This window comes from Triticum dicoccoides, chromosome 2B (assembly GCF_002162155.2).
Source record: "Triticum dicoccoides isolate Atlit2015 ecotype Zavitan chromosome 2B, WEW_v2.0, whole genome shotgun sequence".
Lineage (NCBI taxonomy): Eukaryota > Viridiplantae > Streptophyta > Magnoliopsida > Poales > Poaceae > Triticum > Triticum dicoccoides.
This window is the reverse complement of record NC_041383.1, coordinates 519,983,438-519,997,704: the sequence shown is the minus strand read 5'-3', so window position 1 is coordinate 519,997,704 and position 14,267 is coordinate 519,983,438.

Genomic DNA, 14,267 nt, shown 5'->3' with positions numbered 1-14,267 from the left:
TGGTTAATAGGGCACCATCTAAATCCGTTGAGATGACACCATATGAACTATGGTTTAGCAGTAAACCTAAGCAGTCGTTTCTTAAAGTTTGGAGTTGCGATGCTTATATGAAAAAAGGTTTTCAACTTGATAAGCTCAAACCCAAATTGGAGAAGTGCGTCTTCATAGAATACACCTTCTAGCACAGATCCGAAGGCAAGTTATTTATTGCTAAGAAGGATCCTTTCTAGAGAAAAAGTTTCTCTCGAAAGAAGTGAGTGGGAGGAAAGTAGAACTTGATAAGGTAATTGTACCTTCTCCCAAATTGGAAAGTAGTTCATCACAGAAATCAGTTCCAGTGATGCCTACACCGATTAGTGAGGAAGTTAATGATGATGATCATGAAGCTTCAGATCAATTTACTACCGAACCTCGTAGGTCTTCCAGAGTAAGATCCGCACCAGAGTGGTACGGTAATCATGTTCCGAAAGTCATGTTACTAGACCATGATGAACCTACGAACTATGAGAAAGCGGTGATGAGCCCAAATTCCATGAAATGGCTTGAGGCCATAAAAATCTGAGATATGATCCATGTATAAGAACAAAGTATGGACTTTGATTGACTTGCTCGATGATCAGCAAGCCATGTTAAATAAATGAATCTTCAAGAAGAAGACGGACACTGATAGTAGTGTTACTATCTACTAAGTTCGACTTGTTGCGAAAGGTTTTCAACAAGTTTAAGGTGTTGAATACGATGAGATTTTCTCACTCGTATCGAAGCATAAGTCTGTCTGAATCATGTTAGCAATTGCCAGATTTTATGAAATCTGGTAAATGGATGTCAAAACTGCATTCCTTAATGGATTTATTAAAGAAGAGTTGCATATGATGCAACCAGAAAGTTTTAGTCAATCCTAAAGATGCTAACAAAGTCTGCAAGCTCCAGCAATCCATCAATGGACTGGTGCAAGCATCTCGGAGTTGGAATATACGCTTTGATGAGTTGATCAGAGCATATGGTTTTATACAGACTTTTGGAAAGGCCTGTATTTACAAGAAAGTGAGTGGGAGCACTACAGCATTTCTGATAAGTATATGTGAATGACATATTGTTGATCGGAAATAATGTAGAATTATTCTGCAAAGCATAAAGGAGTGTTTTAAAGGAGTTCTTTAAAAGAAAGACCTCAGTAAAAGCTACTTACATATTGAGCATCAAGATCTATTGAGATAGATCAAGACGCTTGATAAGATTTTCAATGAGTACATACCTTGGCAAGATTTTGAAATAGTTCAAAATGGAACAGTCAAAGAAGGAGTTCTTGCCTGTGATGCAAAGGTGTGAAGTTGAGTAAGACTCAAGACCCGACCATGGCAGAAAATAGAAAGAGAATGAAAAGTCATTCCCTATGCCTCAGTCATAGGTTCTATAAAGTATGATATGCTGTGAACCAGACCTATTGTATACCTTGCTCTGAATTTGACAAAGGAATACAATTTTGATCTAAGAGTAGATCACTGGACAGCGGTCAAGAATATCCTTAGTGAGGACTAAGGAGATATTTCTCGATTATGGAGGTGATAAAAGAGCCCGTCGTAAAAAAGTTACAATGATGCAAGCTTTTACACCAATCCAGATGACTCTGAGTCTCAATTTGGATACATATTGAAAGTGGGAGCAATTAGCTAGAGTAGCTCCGTGCAGAGCATTGTGGACATAGAATATTTGCAAAATACATATGGCTCTGAATATGACAGACCCGGAGACTAAACTTCTCTCACGAGCAAAACATGATCATACCTTAGTACTCTTTGGGTGTTAATCACATAGCGATGTGAACTAGATTATTGACTCTAGTAAACCCTTTGGGTGTTGGTCACATGACGATGTGAACTATGGGTGTTAATCATATACAGATATGAATATTGGTGTTAAATCACATGGCGATGTGAACTAGATTATTGACTCTAGTGCAAGTGGGAGACTGAAGGAAATATGCCCTAGAGGCAATAATAAAGTTATTGGTTATTTCCTTATTTCATGATAAATGTTTATTATTCATGCTAGAATTGTATTAACCGGAAACATAATACATGTGTGAATACATAGACAAACATAGTGTCACTAGTATGCCTCTACTTGACTAGCTCGTGAATCAAAGATGGTTAAGTTTCCTAGCCATGGACAAAAGAGTTGTCATTTGATTAATGGGATCACATCATTAGGAGAATGATGTGATTGACATGACCCATTCCGTTAGCCTAGCACTTGATCGTTTAGTATATTGCTATTGCTTTCTTCATGACTTATACATGTTCCTGTAACTATGAGATTATGCAACTCCCGTTTACCGGAGGAACACTTTGGGTGCTACCAAATGTCACAACGTAACTGGGTGATTATAAAGGAGTACTACAGGTGTCTCCAAAGGTACATGTTGGGTTGGCGTATTTCGAGATTAGGTTTTGTCACTCCGATTGTCGGAGAGGTATCTCTGGCCCTCTCGATAATGCACATCACTTAAGCCTTGCAAGCATTGTAACTAATGAGTTAGTTGCGGGATGATGTATTACGGAACGAGTAAAGAGACTTGCCGGTAATGAGATTGAACTAGGTATTGAGATACCGATGATCGAATCTCGGGCAAGTAACATACCGATGACAAAGGGAACAACGTATGTTGTTATGCGGTTTGACCAATAAAGATCTTCGTAGAATATGTGGGAGCCAATATGGGCATCCAGGTCCCTCTATTGGTTATTGACCGAAAACGTGTTTTGGTCATGTCTACATACTTCTCGAACCCGTAGGGTCCGCACGCTTAAGGTTTCGATGACAGTTTTATTATGAGTTTTGATGTACCGAAGGAGTTCGGAGTCCCGGATGAGATCGGGGACAGGACGAGGAGTCTCGAAATGGTCGAGACGTAAAGATCGATATATTGGACGACTATATTCGGAGTTCGGAAAGGTTCCGAGTGATTCGGGTATTTTTCGGAGTACCGGAGAGTTATGGGAATTCGCCGGGGAGTATATGGGCCTTATTGGGCCATACGGGAATAGAGGAGAGAGGCCAAAAGGAAGGAGGCCTGCGCCCCCCCTCTGGTCCGAATTGGACCCCTCTTTCCCCTTCTCCTACTCCAACAAGGGAGGTGGAATCCTACTAGGACTAGGGAGTCCTAGTTGGACTCCACACTTGGCGCGCCCCCTCCTAGGGCCGGTCACCTCCCCCCCTTGCTCCTTTATATACGGGGGCAGGGGGGCGCCCCATGACACACAAGTTGATCTACGGATCGTTCCTTAGCCGTGTGCGGTGCCCTCCTCCACCATATTCCACCTCGGTCATATCGTCGCGGAGTTTAGGCGAAGCCCCGCGCTGGTAGAGCATCATCATCGTCACCACGCCGTCGTGCTGACGGAACTCATCCCCGAAGCTTTGCTGGATCGGAGCCCGGGGATCGTCATCAAGCTGAACGTGTGCTGAACTCGGAGGTGTCGTACGTTCGGTACTTGGATCGGTCGGATCGTGAAGACGTACGACTACATCAATCGCGTTGTCATAACGCTTCCGCTTACGGTCTACGAGGGTACGTGGACAACACTCTCCCCTCTCGTTGCTATGCCATCACCATGATCTTGCGTGTACGTAGGAAATTTTTTGAAATTACTACGTTCCCCAACAGTACGCACCATTGTGGAGCACCTTGGTGACGACGAAAGGGCCTTCCCAAGCAGGGGCGAGCTTGTGTGGCTTCTGCTGGTCCACTCGGAGGACCAAGTCTCCTTCCTGGAACGCACGACCCCTTATGTTCCTGGCATGGAATCGACGCAAGTCTTGTTGATAAATGGTCGACCGGATCAAGGCCATCTCTCTTTCTTCCTCCAGGAGGTCGACTGCATCTTGTCGAGCTTGCTCTGCTTCCTCTTCTGATAAGAGTTCGACTCGGGGAGCATTGTGGAACAAATCGCTCGGCAAAACAGCTTCGGCTCTGTTGACTAAAAAGAATGGAGTCCGTCCAGTCGACCGATTGGGAGTTGTCCTCAGCCCCCAAAGCACTGATGGGAGCTCATCGACCCAAGATCCTACTGCGTGCTTGAGGTCACACATTAACTGGGGCTTCAGTCCTTTGAGAATCAATCCATTCGCTCGCTCAGCCTGCCCATTCAACTAAGGATGGGCGACCGAAGCGTAATCGAGCCTCGTGCCTTGGGAAGCACAAAAGGCTCTGAACTCATCATAGTCGAAGTTCGATCCGTTATCAGTGATGATGTTGTGCGGTACACCATATCTGAATATCAACTCTCTGATGAAGCTCACGGCAGTACTTGCTTCAAGGTTTTTAATGGGCTTGGCTTTGATCCACTTGGTAAACTTGTCGACTGCTACCAGCACGTGGGTAAATCCGCTCCTGCCTGTCCTCAGAGTTCCAACCATGTCCAATCCCCAAATAGCAAAAGGCCAGACGAGTGGAATAGTCTTCAGAGCTGATGCAGGTTTGTGGGACATGTTGGAATAAAACTGATAACCTTCACACTTGTCCACTATTTTCTTTGCCATCTTGTTGGCGTGCGGCCAGTAAAACACGGCTCGATATGCTTTGCCCACGATGGTCTGAGAGGACGCATGGTGACCACAGGTCCTCGAGTGAATATCATTGAGGATCATTCGGCCTTCTTCTGGCATGATGCACTTCTGGCAGACCCCAGTTACACTTTCTCTGAACAACTGTCCTTTTATCACAGTAAAGGCTTTAGACCGTCAGATAATCTGTCGAGCCTCTTCTTCATCCTCTGGGAGTTCCTTCCTAAGAATGTATGCAATGTATGGCACTGTCCAGTCGGGAGTGATGACCAAAACCTCAATGACTATGTTGACCACGGCTGGGATTTCGACTTCAGTCGGATCTGTTGCACTCTTGGGCTATGGTGATTCTTCGGTGAAAGGATCTTCCTGAACTGAAGGTGAATGAATATGTTCCAAAAACACATTTCGGGGAATGGCCTCTCTCTTTGATCCTATCTTTGCCAACTCATCTGCAGCTTGATTTTTCAGTCGAGGTATATGGTGAAGCTCCAAACCTTCAAACTTCTTTTCCAGCTTTCTCACTGCATTACAATAACCAGTCATGGCTGGGTTCCTGACATCCCATTCCTTCATCGCTTGATTAACCACCAAATCTGAGTCACCATAGACCATAAGGCGACAGACGCCAAGTGAAATGGCCATACGCAACCCGTATAAAAGTGCTTCATATTCGGCTTCATTATTGGAGGAATCAAAATGAATCTGGAGAACGTAAATAAGTTTGTCTCCACGGGGGGATACCAATACTATCCCAGCACCTGAACCATTTAGCATCTTGGAGCCATCAAAGAACATAGTCCAATGCTCCGAGTGGACTTGAGTCGGCAATTGCTGCTCAATCCACTCAGCAAGGAAATCTGCGATTGCTTGGGACTTGATAGCTTTCTTTGCCTCGAACTTGATATCCAATGGAAGGAGTTCAATCGCCCATTTTGCCACTCGACCAGTTGCATCTATGTTATTCAGAATTTCAGATAGTGGCACGTCGCTGACGACTGTAATGGAGTGGTCAGAGAAATAATGCGCAACCTTCTTCATGGTCATGTATATTCCATAGACAAGCTTCTGATAATGTGGGTATCGTTGCTTGGATGGAGTCAAAACTTCAGAGAGATAATAGACTGGGCGTTGAACCTTGTAAGCTTTTCCTTCTTCTCGCTCGACCGTGTACTGTACTAACGACTTGTCCAGTGGCTGCAATGTAAAGCAGTAAAGGCTCTTTGCTGATTGGCGCAGCAAGCACCGGCTGGGTGGAAAGCAGGGTTTTGAGCTCTGCAAACGCTGCATCAGCTTCTTCAGTCCACTCGAACTTATCAGATTTCTTCATCAGTCGGTAAAGGGGCAAGGCCTTTTCACCGAGACGAGAAATGAATCGACTCAGGGCAGCCAAATAACCGGTCAGCTTCTGAACATCATGCACTCGCACGGGGCGTTTCATTCGGAGGATGGTATCAACTTTTTCTGGATTGGCGTCGATCCCTCGTTCGGAAACGAGAAAATCGAGTAACTTTCCTCCTAGAACTCCGAATGTGCATTTTGACGGATTAAGCTTGATATCGTACCTCCTCAGGTTGGCAAAGGTTTCTGCAAGGTCAGTCAATAGGTCGGAACCTTGCGAGACTTGACCACAATGTCATCCATGTATGCTTCCACATTCCGATTGATTTGAGTGAGCAGGCACTTCTGAATCATTCTCGTGAATGTGGCTCCGGCATTTTTCAAACCGAAAGGCATGGTGACATAGCAAAAGCACCCAAATGGGGTGATGAAGGCTGTTTTTATTTCATCGGGACCATACAATCGTATCTGATGATATCCGGAATATGCATCTAAGAAAGACAAGCGCTCGCACCCCGCAGTCGAGTCAACAATCTGATCGATGCGAGGGAGAGGGAAGTGATCTTTCGGGCAGGCCCGATTGATATGCTTGAAATCAATACACATATGAAGTGAATCATCCTTCTTAGGAACCATGACTACATTGGCTAACCACTCGGAGTGGTAGATTTCACGGATGAACTCTGCTGCCAACAGTCGATCCACTTCTTCGCCAATTGCTTTCCTCTTCTGCATGGCGGACCGCTGAAGGTGCTCTTTGACGGGCTTTACCTTGGGGTCGACACGCAAACGATGCTCGACCAGTCCCTTGGGCACACCTGGCATGTCAGAAGGTTTTCATGCAAAGATGTCCCAGTTCTCACGGAGGAACTGGACGAGCACTTCTTCCTATTTGCTGTCGAGCATTGTTGATATATGAGTCGGTGCAGCATTGGGATCCATCGGGTGAATATGAACTGGCTTCGTCTCACCAGTCGACTGAAATGCGGAATCCGCGGCAGACTTCTTGGCTCGAAGCAAGTCACTCGGGTCTGCATTCTTCTGATATTCTTGGAATTCGACTACTGCCATCTGTGCGTCAGCAATTTTGGAACCTTTCTGGAAACATTCCTCAGCCTTCTGCCGATTGCCAGTAACTGTGATCACACCTTTGGGGCCAGGCATCTTCAGTTTGAGGTACACATAACATGGTCGAGCCATAAAACGTGCATAGGCTGGCCTACCCAGAATGGCATGATAGGCACTCTGGAAATCCACGACTTCAAATGTCAACTTCTCCTTACGGTAATGTTTGGAATCACCGAAAACCACGTCAAGGGCGATCTGGCCGAGTGATTCGGCTTTCTTTCCAGGGATAACACCATGAAAACTCATGTTGCTCTCGCTAAGCTTGGACATCGGAATGCCCATCCCCTTCAAGGTTTCAGCGTAAAGGATGTTCATACCACTGCCACCGTCCATCAGTACTTTGGTCAGTCGAGTGCCCCCAACCACGGGGTCGACCACCAGTGCTTGCCTCCCAGGGGTGGCTACACGATCAGGATGGTCAGACTCGTCGAACGTGATGGCTGTCTAAGACCATCTCGGGTAGGTGGTCGTCGCCGCGGGAGCGACCATATTCACTTCTCTGTTGATGACCTTCAATCGACTCTTGCTTTCAACATCAGCAAAAATCATCAGAGTGGAATTGACTTTCGGATAACCATCGTCCTCCTCTTCATCTTCATCTTTGTCCGACTCCTTCTCCTTCTCATTGGGTCCTTTCTCTCGGAACTACTGGATTAGGAGTCGACATTGTCGAGTGGTATGCTTCGGGTAAATCAGATTACCTTCTTCATCCTTCTTCGTGTGGATGTGGCATGGAAATCTAGCACATCATTTCCTGCTTGATCCTTGACCTTCTTAGGGGGGCAGGGCCCATTGGGGTTTCCCTTAAACTTTCCTGGATTCACTGCCGCAATCTCTCCAGGTGCCGCTGGTTCGGCCTTACGCTTCTATTTTCGACTGGAGTTACCTCCTCCGGCCTCTTTTCCGACTAGTTTACTCTTCTCGCTATGGAGTCAATCCTCTTCTTCTCCGTTAGCGTATCGGGTTGCTATCTCCATCATCCGAGTCAGAGTCATATCCCCAGTACGACCAAATTTCAAGACCAACTCTCTGTATTTGACGCCTTCCTTGAAAGCGCACACAGCTTGATGCTCTGACACATTCTCAACGGTGTGATGCAAAGTGGTCCATCTCTGAATGAATTCCCTCAAACTCTCATTCGGCTTCTGCACACAATGCTGCAACTCAGGCAACCCTGCTGGTCGCTTGCACGTGCCCTCAAAAGTTCTTACGAACATTCGAGATAGCTCCTCCCAACTGCGAATACTGCCCGGAGTCAACTGAGTCAACCATGCTCGGGCCGACCCTTCCAACATAAGGGGGGATGCTTCATCGCTATCTCATTGTTACCGCCTCCAATCTGCACAGCCACTCGGTAATCTTCAAGCCAAGTCTCAGGCTTGGATTCGCCGGTGAACTTACTGACCCCGGACGCCAACCTGAAGTTGGGAGGAATCACCGCTGCCCTGATGGCCCTGCTAAAACACTCAGGACCGGAAATATGCACTCTGCTTCCACTTGGCCGATCTTTGCCAGGGTCTTCTCTGTGTGCTCTGTTCCGGTCGACCAGGCCTTGAATGAGGATGGACCTCGCGTCGAAGCCCAGTTCCCTTGGATCAACTGAGGCTCTGCACTCGCCACTGTGATGGCGCCTGTCATCGTTCCACCAAGGCACATACGACGCACTCCTCGGAGGAGTGTGGATCCACGACGACGATTGTCACGGTCGAGTGGATGATCATACTGCCCACGGCCTTCACACCGTGGAGGCGATCTTGGGCTGTGAGCCGACTAAACTGTATCCGATGCAACGGATCTGCTGTGAATCCTATTCCACGACTGAGACACTGCTGTGTTTTGCTCTCCTGCTGCCCGGAGCAAGGCCCGGATCTGCATCAACCCTCTGCCAGCTTTTGGCTGGGAAGGTTGGATCGATTCTGCTATTCAGGCTGCAGCTGTGAGATTCTGAATTGGAGTTCGGTATACCTTAGGTGGAGGCGCAAAAAGTTGTCGTCGACTGGACTCATGGATCCGCTCCTGAGCGCGCTCGTCGAGATCACGCTGAAGGTTATCCAGTCGAGTGCGCTCAGCCAAGTTAGCTAGGCGCACCTCCTCCAAGGCCCGAGCCTAGGGGGTTTCTCCAATGATGGGCGTGTGGAGTGCATCCATGTTGCGGCGACGAAGTTCTTCCCCCTGCTGTGAAGATAGGGGTTCGGGTCGGTATTCCTCGTGGTCGCGCGACGGATCGCCGCCGCCATCTCCGCCGCCTTCACGGCGGAAACCGGCAAGGCTGTGAGGTCCGTCGACCATCAAGACTTCAGCCGCAGGGTCGCTGCTATCGCACTCGGATGCGGTCTCCGCGGAGCTAGTCAACATGTCGAACAGGCCGTGGAGAGTTTCGTCGGGCTCGATTGCCGCGACTTGGTGGGTGGTCAAACGTTGAGCCACCACGTGCTTCATCCACCGCTGAAGCCGCGATCGACCGGATCGCTTGCGGTGATAAACAGCAGGGAGTGAAAACACCGTCAGGGTTGACTGATACTGAGTCGACGGCTACCGAAGGAGAACGCCGCGAACGGACGCCCGGAAGTGCATTGCCCCTCGGATGGGGAGCGCCTCAACGTCTAGGGAAGCTTCTTGAAGCCACGCGGAGTTTTCGGCGACGAACATGAGCGTGCCGAGATGGATCTCGCGGCCCTCGGCCAATCCGCCGCCGGAAACCATGACGATGATGATCGGAAAAAACTTGCAACTTCACCAGCAAGTTGCTAAGATACCTGCGCCACGATGGGCGCCAACTGTCGTGGTCCTAAGACTGACAGTAGAAAGGGGGGTAGGTATGGAGAGGCAAGATCTTAGCTATGATGAAGGTGTACACATGAGGTTTACGAGTTCAGGCCCTTCTCGGTGGAAGTAACAGCCCTACGTCTTGGTGCCTGGAGGCGGTCGATTGGATTATGTGTGTTGTATTACGGGGGTGTGAACCCTTGTCCCAGAGGAGGAGGGCGGCTTATATAGAGTGCGCCAGGACCCCAGCCCTCCTCCATTACAAGGGGCTTAATGTACATAAAGTAAGGGGCGTTACTGGTATGCCAGTCTTAAGTACTCTTAATGCTCATAAAGACTAAGGAGTGAACGTCCGGACGTTGCGTGCTCTTCCGACTCCTGGTCTTTGATATAGTCGAGTGACTCCCCATATGGTCGAGTGACGGTAGGGGGATGACCGTCGAGTGATGTGGTCGTCGAGTGAATTGCACTCGACGTACTCGACCGGTGCTCTCATGTTGACTCTTGGTCTTTTTATCTTCTGGGATAGTGACCTTGGGTAGGACGTATAGGTCAGGCCTATGGCCCTACCCCAGGTCTGTATCCTCGTCACCGGAGACCGTTCAAAGCTTCGTCCCCAGCGGAGTCGCCAAAAAGTGTGTTCGCACACGAACACGTCACCGTGTACCCTCGACGCCGGGGGTGATGCACCACAGCTCACGTTGAAGGAGACCCGCCAGAAGCACGGTACGCAAGACAATCCGGTGGGTGCTTTTGAGGACCTGAAACCCCACACGCCCGGGAGGGACCCCGTCTGGACGCGCGGCGGCTATGGACTGCCCTAGGTCGACCTGATCGCCCTAGGGCCTCATGGGTAGCCGCCCTACAACTAGAAAAACGAGCGAAGAACAAGGAAGAAGAAGAACTAGGGTTAAGGAGAAAAGATAAAGGTAAAAAGTGATATATTGATAGATCAATTGTGTGTTGTTCTTCAATCGGCCGTCACCTCTTACATATATATGAGGCGGGTGGACTTTCCGTACAAGAAAATGACTCAAATCCCATCCAAAAATCCAAAAGATAACCTAACTCAGACTACGAGGGCCGGAACTTCCGGTCAGCCCGGAACTTCCGGGCTGAAATTACATTAAATAGCCCTCTTGCACAGCTCCTGTAGGTCGCATATGGCTTCGGATAGCGATGGTCCCAAAAGCAAAGTTGTAGATCTTGCAATGCATAAAAATTCCTTAGTTGATCACTTTTTCATCCGAGGTCATCTTAATGTCGAAACGTCCCCACAAATCTGCAATAATGTTGAAATTCCAGTTTTCGGGGCGCACCGCGTGCAAAGTTTCTATTTAGCCCGGAACCTCCCCGGAAGTTTTGCCTGGAACTTCCGGGGCAGACTTATGCAGCACACTGTTTTGACTCTAACTTTTGCATACGAACACCAATTTAGATGTTTCTTATATCAAAATCAATCGTTTCGACGAGAAGAAGACAATCCATGTAGAAAGTTTTCCCATATGAAGCCATCTTGGGGGCGTAATCAGCCGAATAGTGTTCTGAATACAAAATCTGAATACTTCAAACACAATTTTGGCCTTAGAGATGAGATTGGATGGCTACGGCCCAAATATCAAAGTTTCTCCTTTTGACGATACAGAACTTTCTCACTTTGAGCACTTCTCTATTTGAGGCCTTCTTAATTATGTTTTTGACCATGCCAAAATCTGGTGTCAACAAGAGCCTGACGAGGAAGTGCCTCGACATGATGATGAGGATGAGATTCCATTCCCTGAACTGGTAGATAGAGTCATCCAGCATGCAGTGGAAGATAAATATCCAGAAGAGCCTAGCAGCCGTGCTAGATTTGATGACAGTGACGATGAAGAAAGGGAGGAGAACATCGACTCCTTAGTTTTGCCAGAATATGATGGTGAGGACATGCCAACAATTGAGTGGAACAGGGAGAATCCTCAACTTACTCCAGGAACCGTATTCGAATCGATGGTGGACTGTCGTAATGCAGTGACTACATATTGCATTCTCACTGAAAACTCCTATGAAGTTGATAGGAGTGAGCCAGGAAGATTCATTGTTCATTGCCCTTATGATAGGTGGAGGTGGAGGTTGCATGCATCCACCATGCTAAATAGCAAATTTATTCAGGTATTACAACTAATCTTTTTTTAGATTATTTATCCATTCTATATCCAGATCATGTGTACTATTTCTTAATTGTATTTGACATCATTTTTCATTTTGTTTCAGATAAAAAACAACCCACACCGGCACACTTGCCCACCTGCAGGGGGGAAGGATAAATCAAAGCTTGCAAAGACTAGGTGGGTGGCAGATGCAATTTTGGATTGGGTGAGGGAAACACCAACAATTGGTCCAACAGCACTCCATGGGAAGCTATTTGAGAAGTACAAGATTAATATACCTTACATGAGGATTTTCTATGCTAAGGAAAGGGCTCTTGATAGGATTAATGGTCCATGGAATGAGAGTTTTCAGTTGCTTTACACCTTCAAAGCTGAAGTGGAGACGGCTAGTCCAGGGAGTGTTGTAGAGATTGATAAGCATACAATTAAGTATAAATTAGAAGGGAAGGCACTAGAGAAGGAGTGCTTCAGGAGGGCTTTTGTTTGTTTCAAGGCTTGCTGGCATGGGTTTCTGAATGGTTGTAGGCCCTATTTGGCTGTCGATGCAACTGCTTTGAATGGAAGATGGAGAGGCCAGCTAGCAGCAGCTTCTGCAGTTGATGGACACAACTGGCTATTCCCAGTTGCATTTGGTGTGTTGGAGGTAGAGTCCGATGAGAGTTGGGTCTGGTTTCTGCAGCAGTTGCGCAACATTATAGGTACACCCTTAGGTTTAGTTATACACACAGATGCTTGCAAGGTATTAGAGACTGTAGTAGAAATTGTATTCCCTGGAATGGAACATAGGGAATGTATGCGACACCTAGTGCAGAATTTTAAAAATAAATTGAAAGGCAAAGTTTATGATGAGAACCTATGGCCAGCATCATACACATGCAGATTGAGGAAGCATGAGCACCATTTGAGAGTGTTGTATGCTCACAATCCTTTGGTGAAGGAGTACATGGATCAACATCATGGAAAGGTGTGGTCAAGAAGCAAATTCAATGAAATTTGCGAAGTAGATATGTGACCAATAACCTCGCTGAGTGTTTCAGTGCAAAGTTCAAGTCAGTGAAAGGGCATTTTTTGTTGCAAGCATTTGATAAGATCAAGCAGATGATCATGATAAAGATGGCTCTTCGTAAAAGAATTGCAGAAACACAACATGTTGGCCATCTTATGCTCCCACCTCTGATTAAGGTGTTGCATGCCAAGGCAAGAGGACTAAGAATGAAATGCAATCGGCCATCGACATACGAGGCTGAGGTGACATATACTGACAGTACAAATAAGGAATGGAGATATCCAGTGAACCTTGCAACTAAGGAATGCAGCTGTAGGCAATGGGAGATCCACGGGAAGTCGTGCATACATGCCCTACATCTCATGACTGTTATTGGAGGTGAAGATGGTGAAGTTGATCAGTATTGCTCTGAATATTTCTCTGTTGCCAAATTTAGGGTTGCTTATGCTGAAAATGTGTCTGCACTCCTGGGAAAAGACCAATGCAACATAGTAGACCCAGGGTTCAAACTCTATTCTCCTGTACTGACTAGACCACTAGGAAGACCAAGGAAAAATAGGATAAGAGCTGGTGAAGAGGGTCGTGTAAAAATTAGCGTAAGTACAAAAGATGTGGTATTCTAGGGCATATTTCTAGGATTTGTACCAATCGAGTTGATGCATCATTTGGAGAAGAGGAACAATGGTAGCAGCAAATGCAGAGGAGAATGTAGCAAGTTTAGAGGAGAATGAAGCAACTGAAGTAGCAGCTTGGTATGTGTGCAACCTTTCCCCTTTTTTGCATTTGTTCTCTTTTTTATCGATGGCTAAGCTTATTTCTGTTTGACCCAGCACTAAGATAATTAGAGGCACAGGACAGAAAAGACCTAGAGAGGAATAAACTTCGGTTGAAGCATCATCTGATGCAGAATTTGAAACCATGGCTTATGAAGGTTTTGAAGCTATAAGAGAGGAGGAAGTTATTTGGTCTGAAGTTCCTTTAAGGATTAGTGAACCCACAGATGACCGGCAACTGGTCATCACTTGCTCGGTCAGTCAAAGCTCAACTAAACCGCCACCACCAGAAGTGAAGATCAAAAGCAACAAGACAAAGCTTTCAAAGGCACAAAATATCCCAGCTAGGGAAACCAGGAGCAAGAGGTTAACCCATCCTGGAACACAAGGAGCAAGGCAAAGACTTTAATTTGAACTTGAATGCTAGTCATAAACTTTGAACTTTAAGGATTTGTAATAAGGATTTTGTCGTTAATTTGAACTACTGTGAAAACTTGTAAGGTGTAATATTTCTATTTGTAATTTGATGTGAAATTT